This window comes from Nycticebus coucang, chromosome 19 (genome assembly GCF_027406575.1).
Source record: "Nycticebus coucang isolate mNycCou1 chromosome 19, mNycCou1.pri, whole genome shotgun sequence".
Classification (NCBI taxonomy): domain Eukaryota; kingdom Metazoa; phylum Chordata; class Mammalia; order Primates; family Lorisidae; genus Nycticebus; species Nycticebus coucang.
The window spans coordinates 34,732,282-34,743,590 of record NC_069798.1 but is presented as its reverse complement, the minus strand read 5'-3'; the positions used below and the strand labels follow the sequence as shown (position 1 = coordinate 34,743,590).

The following is an 11,309-nucleotide window of genomic DNA, read 5'->3' as shown; positions in this document are numbered from 1 at the left end:
TTAGATCTCTGAGTGTTCTCCATATATCTTTCCAAAAGGAATGTATTAATTTGCATTCCCACCAGCAGTGCAGAAGTGTTCCCTTTTCTCCGCATCCACGCCAACATCTCTGGTCTTGAGATTTTGTGATATAGGCTAGTCTCATTGGAGTTAGATGATATCTCAAAGTAGTTTTGATTTGCATTTCTCTGATGATTAAAGATGATGAGCATTTTTTCATATGTCTGAAGGCCGTGCGCCTGTCTTCTTCAGAGAAGTTTCTCTTCAAATCCCTTGCCCAGCCTGCGATGGGATCCCTTGTTTTTTTCTTGCTGATGCGTTTGAGTTCTCTGTGGATTCTGGTTATTAAACCTTTGTCAGAGATATACCCTGCAAATATCTTCTCCCATTCTGAGGGCTGTCTGCTTGCTCTGCTTACTGTGTTCTTAGCTGTGCAGAACCTTTTTAGTTTGGTCAAGTTCCAGTAGTGTATTTTTGAAGCTGCTTCAATTGCCCGGGGGTTTCTCCTCATGAAATACTCACCCAGACCAATTTCTTCAAGGGTTTTCCCTGCATTCTCCTCTAGTATTTTTATAGTTTCATGTCTTAAGTTTAAATCTTTAATCCAATGAGAGTCTATCTTAGTTAATGGTGAAAGGTGTGGGTCCAATTTCAGTCTTCTGCAGGTTGCCAGCCAGTTCACTCAGCACCATTTGTTGAATAGGGAATCTTTTCCCCACTAAATGTTTTTAATTGGCTTGTCAAAAATCAAATAGCGGTAAGTAGCTGGATTCATCTCTTGGTTCTCTATTCTGTTCCAGATATCTACTTCTCTGTTTTTGTGCCAATACCATGCTGTTTTGATCACTATCGATTTGTAGTAAAGTCTGAGGTCTGGTAGTGTGATTCCTCCTGTTTTGTTTTCATTTCTGAGTAATGTCTTGGCTAGTCGAGTTTTTTTGATTCCATATAAAACGAAGTAATGTTTTTTCAAGATCTTTAAAATATGACAGTGGAGGTTTAATAGGAAGTGCGTTGTAATTATATATTGTTTTGGGTAGTATGGACATTTTTTAATGTTGATTCTTCCAAGCCATGAGCATGGTATGATTTCCATTTGTTAACATTTTCAGCTATTTCTTTTTTAGAGTTTCATAGTTCTCTTTATAGAGATCTTTCACGTCTTTTGTTAGGTAAATTCCCAAACATTTCATCTTCTTTGGCACTACTGTGAATGGGATAGAGTCCTTAACTGCTTTTTCAATTTGACTGGTGTTGGTGTATATAAAGGCTACTGATTTATGAATGTTGATTTTGTAACCTGAGACGCTGCTGTATTCCTTGATCACTTCTAGGAGTTTTGTAGTAGAGTCCCTAGTGTTTTCCAGATACACAATCATATCATCTGCGAAGAGCGAGAGTTTGATCTCTTCTGACCCTATATGGATACCCTTGATCGCCTTTTCTTCCCTAATTGCGATGGCTAAAACTTCCATTACAATATTGAAAAGCAATGGAGACAATGGGCAGCCTTGTCTGGTTCCTGATCTGAGTAGAAATGATTCCAAATTAACTCCATTCAATATGATATTGGCTGTGGGTTTGCTGTAGATAGCCTCTATCAGTTTAAGAAAAATCCCTTCTAGACCAATTTTCTTGAGTGTTCTGAGCATGAAGGGATGCTGGATATTATCAAAAGCTTTTTCTGCATCAATTGAGAGAATCATATGGTCTTTGTTTTTTAATTTGTTTATGTGCTGAATTACATTTATAGATTTATATATATTGAACCAGCCTTGAGACCTGGGATAAAACCAACTTGGTCATGATGTATAATTTTTTTGATGTGTTGCTGGATTCTGTTTGTTAGGATCTTGTTGAATATTTTTGCATCTATATTCATTAGTGATATTGGTCTATAATTTTCTTTTCTTGTTGTGTCTTTTCCTGGTTTGGGGATCAGGGTGATGTTTGCTTCATAGAACGTGTTGGGTAGTCTTCCTTCTTTTTCTACCTTTTGGAACAGGTTGAGTAATATAGGTACTAATTCCTCTTTAAAGGTTTGGTAGAATTTTGACGTGTAACCATCTGGTCCTGGGCTTTTCTTTTTAGGGAAGTTTTGTATAGTTGATGCTATTTCTGAATTTGATATGGGTCTGTTCAACATTTCCTCTTGATTCTGGTTAAGTATTGGAACGTGGCGTGCTTCCAAGTATCGGTCTATTTCCTTCAGATTTTCATATTTCTGAGAATAAAGTTTCTTGTAATATTCATTAAGGATTTTTTGATGAGTCTGTGGTTATTTCGTCTTTGTTGTTTCTGATTGATGATATTAGAGATTTTACTCTTTTTTTCCTGATTAGGTTGGCCAGAGGTTTATCTATTTTATTGACTTTTTCAGAAAACCAGCTTTTTCATTTTTTGATCTGTTGTATTATTCTGTTTTCAATTTCATTTAATTCTGCTCTAATTTTGGTTATTTCTTTTCTTCTACTGGGTTTGGGGTAGGAATGTTCTTCCTTTTCCAGTTGCGTGAGATGTCCCATTAAGTTGTTAACTTCCTCTCTTTCCGTTCTCTTGAGGAAGGCTTGCAGTGCTATAAATTTCCCTCTTAGAACTGCCTTTGCAGTGTCCCAGAGGTTTTGATAGTTTGTGTCTTCATTGTCGTTTTGTTCCAAAAAATTGGCGATTTCTTTCTGAATCTCATCTCTCACCCAGCTATCATTCAGCATAAGCTTATTTAACTTCCATGTTTTTGTATGGGTATGCAGATACCTGTTGTTACTCAATTCAAGTTTTATTCCATGATGGTCCGAGAAGATGCATGGAATAATTTCTATTCCTTTAAATTTACTGAGGTTAGACTTGTGACCTAAAATGTGGTCAATTTTGGAGTATGTTCCGTGGGCTGATGAGAAGTATGTGTATTCAGTTTTGTTGGGATGAAATGTTCTGTGGATGTCTGCTAAATCGAAATATTGGATGGTTAGGTTTAAATCTAAGATTTCTTTGCTCAGCTTCTTTCTGGAGGATCGATCCAACACTGCCAAGGGATTGTTGAAATCTCCGATGATTATGGAGCTGGAGGAAATCAAGTTACTCATGTCTGTTAGAGTTTCTCCTATAAATTGACATGCATTCTGGTTGGGTGAATAGATATTAATAATTGAGATCACATCATATTGAGTATTACCCTTAACAAATATGAAGTGACCATTCTTGTCCTTCCTTACTTTTGATGGTTTAAAGCCTACTGTACCTGCAAATAAAATTGCAACACCTGCTTTTTTCTGATTACCATTTGCCTGAAATATGGATGACCATCCTTTCACCCTGAGTCTGTATTTGTCTTTGAAGTTGAGATGTGACTCTTGTATGCAACAAATATCTGGCTTGAGTTTTTGTATCCAGTCAGCTAACCTATGCCTCTTTAGAGCATAGTTGAAGCCATTCACATTGAAGGAGAGTATTGATAAGTCTGGTGGAATTCTGGGTATCGAGTTTTTCAAAGGTCCAGTTGACATTTTTAATCCTTTTGCCAGTGTGGAAGTTGGAGTTTGATCCGAAGTTTCTGAGTAGGTTTATTTTTGTGGTATAGGATTGGGTTGGTCATTGTGGAGGATAGGTCTGAGAACATCCTGAAGAGCTGGTTTACTTTAGGCAAATTTTTTCAACATATGAATGACATTGAAGTATTTAATTTCTCCATCATAGATGAAACTCAGTTTAGCTGGATACAAGATCCTGGGTTGAAAGTTTTTTTTGCTTTAGGAGATTAAAAGTTGATGACCAGCCTCTTCTGGCTTGTAAAGTTTCAGCAGAGAGATCTGCAGTTTTTCTAATATTCTTACCTTTGTATGTTATAGTTTTCTTTCACCGGGCTGCTTTGAGAATCTTCTCTTTCATGTTAACTTTAGTGAAGCTAATTATGATATGTCTGGGGGATGACTTATTGGGGTTGAATCGTGCTGGGGTTCTGAAGCGGTCTGCTATCTGAATTTCAGATTCTCTAGGCATATCTGGAAAATTTTCTTTCATAATTTCATGCAGAAGGGCCTCTGTGCCCTCGGAGGCCACTTCATCGTTCTCAGAAATTCCTATAATTCTTATGTTGCTTTTTTTCGAATTATCTGAGAGTTCTCTGAGTGAGTGATCCGTTTTTGCTCTCCATTTCTCTTCCTCTTTGAGAGATTGGGAGCGTTCGAAGACTTTATCTTCAATGTCAGAAATCCTTTCTTCTGCTTGCTCCATTCTGTTACTGAGGGATTCTACTGTATTTTTCATATCTTTGAGGGCTGTAAGTTCTTGCTTCAGTGTGTCTAAGTCTTTGGTGGTTTTGTCTTTAAATTCGTTAAATTCTTGAGACAATTTTTGAATTTCTCCTCGAATTCCTAATTCCATTTTATTAATCTTGTCTGCAATCCAAATTCTGTTTTCGATTTCTGACATCTCAGCCAGTTGTTTATGATTGGGTTCTTCAATCACATCTGCCATATCTTTTCTTGGGGGGGTTGATCTATCCTGGTTATTCATGTTACCAGAGTTTTTCCGCTGATTCCGCCCCATGGTTATTTTACTCCCTTTAGTTTTTCCCCTGGGGTTTTATCGAGGGCCCGTACAGTGTTGTGGCCTGAGAAACTGGGGCCCTGTCTGGTGTGGTGGAGCAAAGTGGTTGTGTCTTGTTTTCAGCTGGTTTCTGTTCGATCCTATTGCAACTTCTACTCTGGCTTGAAGTCTCAGTTGTGTGGAAAAATCAGCAATTAAGTCACCCCGCCTGCCCACCTCTGGCCCCAGTTGGAAAAGGAGAATCAAACCTTCCTACAATCGCACACACAGGGCACCGCCTGAAAAGTCCTCAGTCTATTAGCCCAGTTCAAAAGGTCCAAATCAACTGTCTCAATCGGCACCTGTCTCGAGTGAGAGAGTTCAAGAGGTCTCTGGGAACTGGATCACAGGGGCCTGGTGACTCCTCTGACACGGCTCACCCCAGTGCAGCGTGGAGTCAGGAGGAGCCATCCAGCAAACAGAGCAGTCTGGGAAGGTTGATGTCTCCTTCCCCACTTTGCCCGTCCGTCGGACCCAGTCACTGTTATCTCTGCAGATGGCTAACCCAGTTGCCTGCAGTGAACAGACACTCCAGGTTTTGCACCTGCCTGTATAGCAAGGAAGTCTGCCAGGCCCCCGCAGACTGCCGCTATCTAGCAGGAGGAGATGGGGCCTGACATCTTTGAGTGTTTGATGCAGGTGATGGGAAGGAGGTGTTCACTCAGGCTTAGCCCCGTCCCTGATGGATGCTGCTAACAGAACAGAACAGAACAGACAACTTTGCAGGGTTCTGTCTCTGTTCCTGTCGAAATCGCCTACAGAAGACGGGCTGTTTTGAGTTCAAACGTCTTTGCTGCTGGAGATTTGCGTCCGAACACCTCTCTGTGTCGGCCCCGCCCTGGAAGCTTCCCGGGTTTGTGAGCCATGTCAGGAAATCCCCCACTCACCGGTGGCCTCCTCTGGTTGCCCAGGGAGACAGGGGGTGTGGCCTCAGATTATCCAGAAGTGAGCGTTCTTCCATTAAAGAAAAAACGGCTGTTGATCTACCTCCAGGGAACTGCTGCTCTGGTGTGGGCTATCATGCGACCCTTTTCTCCTCTATCCCGTGCCCCAGAGTCAGCACTGAGTGGCCACAGTTTGTGCTGGGTCCACACCCCTCAAGAGATCCCCCAAGAATCAGAACTCTTGGGGGATGGGCCCCGAGACCCCGTTTGGGAGTGGGGGGGTAGCTAGAGTTTCATTCAGTTTTACGCAACACTACATCCCGAGGAGGGCTCCTGCACTGCACCGCAGGGAAGTGCCACCAAGTCTTGATTTCCCCTCAGCAGGGTGCCCTCTCCTCGCTCATGTGTCCCAGAGTCAGCGCTGACCTGACACAGCTCAGGCACTGTGCACTCCCCTCGAGAAATCACCCAAGGATCCGAACTCCTGGGGGATAGGCCCTCAGACCCCGAGTGAGAGTAGGAGCTCTCAGCTCTCAGCGGGGAAGCTAGAGTCTTATTTCTTATTCAGTCTTATGCCCCGTAATGTTTCCTGGGGAGGGTTACTGCACTGCACCGCAGGGAAGTGCCGCGAGGCGTGACTCCCCCTCAGCCCGGTGCCCTTTCCTCACTCGCGCGCCTCAGAGTCCATGCTGACCAGTCACAACTCGGGGACTGTCCACTCCCCTTGAGAAATCACCCAAGGATCCGAACTCCTGGGGGACAGGCCTCCAGACCTCAATGGGCAGGAGGGGAGCGCCAGGAGGGTTGCCGGCGAAGGATTCCCAAAGTTTTATTCAGTTTTATGCCTGGCAGGAGAACGCCACGGCACCCCAGTAGGGGAGGTAGGTCCAGTTTTTAGAAAGTCTCTCCCGTGGAGTGTAGTGGGAGGGCCTTTAATTTCTGCCTGCTTGTTTAATTGTGGGGCTCTTGAGCCGGTCTCATGGGGGATTGGTCTCCCGTCCGCTTGGTGGTGGATTTTGTACCTTTTGTTTGCGTCCTTGTGATCACAACTTGCCTCAGCGGTGTTGATGTGCGTTCTTCAACCTTCTCTCTTGGTGAGGCTCAAGTCCACCAGGATACTTACTAAATTCCTGTCCCTTAACTCTCCTTCTGGACGGGAGCCGCTGTTGAAAGCTGGCTTCAGTCCGCCATCTTGTCTCCCTTCTAGTAGTGTATTTTTGATTCTGCTTAAATTGCCCAGGGGGTCCTTCTCATAAAATATTCACCCAGGCCGATTTCTTCAAGAATTTCCCCTGCAATTTCTTCTAGTTTCATGTCTTAAGTTTAAATCTTTAATCCCGTGAGAGTCTATCATAGTTAATGGTGAAAGGTGTGGGTCTAGTTTCCGTCTTCTCAGGTCGTCAGCCAGTTCACCAAGCACCATTTGTTAAATAGGGAATCTTTTCTCTATTTAATTGGATTGTCAAAGATCAAATAACAGTAAGTAGGTGGATTCATCTCTTGGTTCTGTATTCTGTTCCAGACATCTGCCTCTCAGTTTTTGTGCCAGTATCATGCTGTTTTGATCACTATTGATTTACAGTATAGTCTGAGGTCTGGTAGTGTGATTCCTCCTGCTTTGTTTTTATTTCTGGGTAATGTCTTGGCTATTCAAGGTTTTTTCTGATTCCATAGAAAATGAAGTATTATTTTTTTGAGATCTTTAAAGTATGACAGTGGATCTTTAATAGGGATTGCATTAAAATTGTATATTGCTTTCGGTAGTATGGACATTTTATGAATGTTGATTCTTCCCAGCCATGGGCATGGTATGTTTTTCCATTTGTTAACATCTTCATCTATTTCTTTTCTTAGAATTTCATTGCTCTCTTTATAGAGATCTTTCATGTCCTTTGTTAGATAAACTCCTAAATATTTCATCTTTGGCACTACTATGAATGGAATAGAGAGTCCTTCACTGTTTTTTCAGCTTGACTATTGTTGGTATATATAAAGACTACCGATTTATAAATGTTGATTTTGTAACCTGAGATGCTGCTGTATTCCTTGATCACTTCTAAGAGTTTTGTAGTAGAATCCCTGGTGTTTTCCAGAGATACAATCATATCATCTGTGAAGAGTGAAAGTTTGCTCTCTTCTGAGCATATATGGATACACTTGATCGCCTTTTCTTGCCTAATTGCCATGGGTAAATCTTCCACTACAATGTTAAAGAGCAGTGGAGACAATGGGCAACCTGCCTTGTTCCTGATCCGAATGGAAATGATTTCAATTTAACTCCATTCAATACGATATTGGCTGTGGGTTTGCTGTAGATGGCCTCTATCAGTTTAAGAAATGTCCCTTCTATACCAATTTTCTTAAGTCTTCTGATCATGAAGGGATGCTGTATATCATCAAAAGCGTTTTCTGCATCAATTGAGAGAATCATATGGTCTTTGGTTTTTAATTTGTTTATGTGCTGAATTATATTTATAGATTTATGTATATTGAACCAGTCTTGAGACCCTGGGTTAAAACTCAGTTGGTCATGGTATGTAACTTTTTTGATGTGTTGCTGGATTCTGTTTATTAGGATTTTGTTGAATATTTTTACATCTATATTTATTAGTGATATTGGTCTATAATTTTCTTTTCTTGTTGGGTATTTTGCTGGTTTGGGTATCAAGGTGATGTTTGCTTCATAGAACATGTTAAGTAATATTCCTTCTTTGTCTATTTTTGGGAAAAGTTTGACTAATATAGGTACTATTTCCTCTTTAAAGATTTGGCAGAATTCTGATGTGAAGCTATATGGTCTGGACTTTTCTTTTTAGGGAAATCTTATATATTTGATGATATTTCAGAACTTGATATAGGCTTGTTCAACATTTCCATTTGATTGTGACTAACTCTTGGAAGATGACATCCTTTTAAGTATTGGTCAATTTTCTTCTTATTTTCATATTTCTGAGAATAAAGTTTCTTGTAATATTCATTAAGCATTTTTTGAATTTCTGAAGAGTCTGTTGTTATTTTGTCTTTGTCATTTCTGATTGACAAAATTAGAGATTTTAGTCTTTTTTTCGTGGCTAGCTTAGCCAAAAGTTCATCTATTTCATTGATGTTTTCAAAAAAGCAACCTTTTGATTTATTTATCTGTTGTATAATTCTTTTGTTTTCAATTTCATTTAATTCTGCCCTAATTTTGGTTATTTCTTTTCTGCTACTGGGTTTGGGATTGGAATGTTTTTCCTTTTCCAGTTGCTTGTAAAGTCCCATTAAGTTGTTAATTTCCTCTCTTTTCCTTCTCTTGAGGAAGGCATGCAGTCCTATAAGTTTCCCTCTTAGGACTTCATTTGTGGTATTCAAGAGGTTCTGATGATTTGTTTCTTCATTGTCATTTTATTCCAAAAATTTGGTAATTTCCTTCTTAATCTTGTGTATGACCCAGCTATCATTCAACATAAGATTATTTAGCTTCCATGTTTTTGTATGAGTGTGGAGATTGCTGTTGTTAGTGAGTTCAACTTTTATTCCCTGGTGGTCCGAGAACATGCAAGGAATAATTTGTATTTTTTTGAATTTACGAAGGTTAGACTTGTGACATAAGATGTGATTGATTTTAGAGTTTGTTCCGTGGGCCGATGAGAACAAATTGTATTCAGTTTTGTTTGGATGAAATGTTTTGTAGATGTCTGTTAAATCCAAATGTTGAATGGTTAATTTTAAATCTAAAATTCCTTTGCTCAGCTTCTTTTTGGAGGATCTATTGAACACTGCCAAAGGAGTGTTAAAATCTCTGACTATTATGGAGCTGGAGGAAATCAAGTTGCTCATGTCTGGTAGAGTTTCACTTACAAATTGAGGCGCATTCTGGTTGGATGCATAATTATTAATAATTGATCTCATCATAATGAGTATTATCCTTAACAAATATGAAGTGACCATCCTTATCCTTCCTTACTTTTGTTGGTTTAAAGCCTATTGTATCTGCAAATAGAATTGCGACACCTACTTTTTTCTGATTTCTATTTGCCTGAAATATTGATGGCCATCTTTTCACCCTGAGTCTATATTTATCTTTTAAGGTAAGATTATATTCTTGTATGCAGTAGATATCTGGCCTGAGGTTTTGTATCCAGTTAGCCAACCTTTGCCTCTTTAGAGGACAATTTAAGGCATTCACATGAATGGAGTATATTGAGAAGCCTATTAGAAGTTTGGGTATTAAGTTTTTCGAAAGTCCAGTGGACATATTTAATCCTTTAACCACTGTGGTTGTTGGAATTTGATGAAAAGTTTCTGAGTGAGTTTACTTTTGTGTTGGAGGATTGCACTGGTCATTATGGAGGATAGGTCTGAGAATATCCTGGAGATCTGGTTTAGTTATGGCAAATTTCTTCAACATGTAAATGTCATTAAAGTATTTAATTTTTGTATCATTAAAGAAACTCAGTTTAACTGGATACAGGATCCTGGGTTGAAAGTTATTTTGTTTTAGGAGATTAAAAGTCAATGACGGAGGAGTCAAGTAACACAACCTGCTGACTCAGGTAGAGGAAGTGTCTGGAGTGGCCCGTACTGGAGCTGTGGCAGCCAAGATTACCCAGACGGGGACCTTAGATTGTCACAATGTCAGGTAAAGACCGAATTGAAATCTTTCCATCATGAATGGCACAGACCATCATGAAAGCTCATTTAAAAGGAGCACAGACAGGTAGAAACCTCCTGAAGAAAAAATCTGATGCCTTAACTCTTTGATTTCAACAGATCCTAAAGAAGATAATAGAGACTAAAATGTTGATGGGTAAAGTGATGAGAGAAGCAGCCTTTTCATTAGCTGAGGCCAAGTTCACAGCAGGGGATTTCACCACTACAGTTTTTCACAATGTAAATAAATCCCAAGTGAAAATTCGAGCAAAGAAAGATAACATAACAGGTGTTACTTTGCTAGTATTTGAACATTATCATGAAGGAACTAACAGTTATGTACTTACTGGTTTAGCCAGAGGTAGGGAACAATTAGCTAAATTAAAGAGGAATTTTGCCAAAGCAGTGGAACTACTGGTGGAACTGGCTTCACTGCAGACTTCCTTTGGATGAAGCTATTAAGATAACCAATACTCATGTAAATGCCATTGAACATATCATCATTCCCTGGATTGAACGTACACTTGCTTACATCATCACAGAGCTGGATGAGAGAGAGTGAGAAGAGTTCTATAGGTTAAAGAAAATACAGGAAAAGAAAAAGATTCTCAAGGAAAAGTCTGAGAAGGAGTTGGAACAATGGAGAGCAGCTAGGGAGGTGATGGAGCCTGCTAATTGTCTGGCTGAAGAGAAGGATGAGGATCTTCTGTTTGATCTTTCTTGCTGATTCTTTTGGAAACCCTAACACAGGCTTCATTTTAGTTCACAGTGTGTAAGTTTGATTTGTGTGGCTGTTTGTTTTTTGGCGTAAGAATTTCACTGATTGTAAAATTTACCTGGATTTCTAGTTATGGAATTACATTGCAGAATCATGATTTGGCAACACTTTGTCATAGGTGAAAGACCTTTCTAAAACCTGATCAGGAATTTACTCTGCAGTAGTGTCACCCAGCTCAACTTAACATCTGTGTTACATGATCTGCTTACCAAGCATATTAGGAAAAACCCCTAAGGAAACACTAATGGTCTCAGACCACCTACTGTGGAGCATCCTTCCTTCCTACCCACCTCAGCGCTGTTGTCAGAGATCGCTGCCATCATCCTTGTGTTACTGTGGTACTTTCTTCTCAAGCTTTGTGAAATCAACTTATTATTATTATTTTTGCATGACAGGTGTATCTTGTCTGACAGCTGTTTTTCCAGTTTATA

The 11,309-nt window shown here is 39.8% G+C and overlaps 1 pseudogene; it reads left to right on the top strand.

Moving 5' to 3' along the window:
- Window positions 1–10,082: 10,082 nt before the first annotated feature.
- LOC128571697 (V-type proton ATPase subunit D-like) lies at window positions 10,083–10,827 on the top strand (annotated as a pseudogene).
- Window positions 10,828–11,309: the final 482 nt, after the last annotated feature.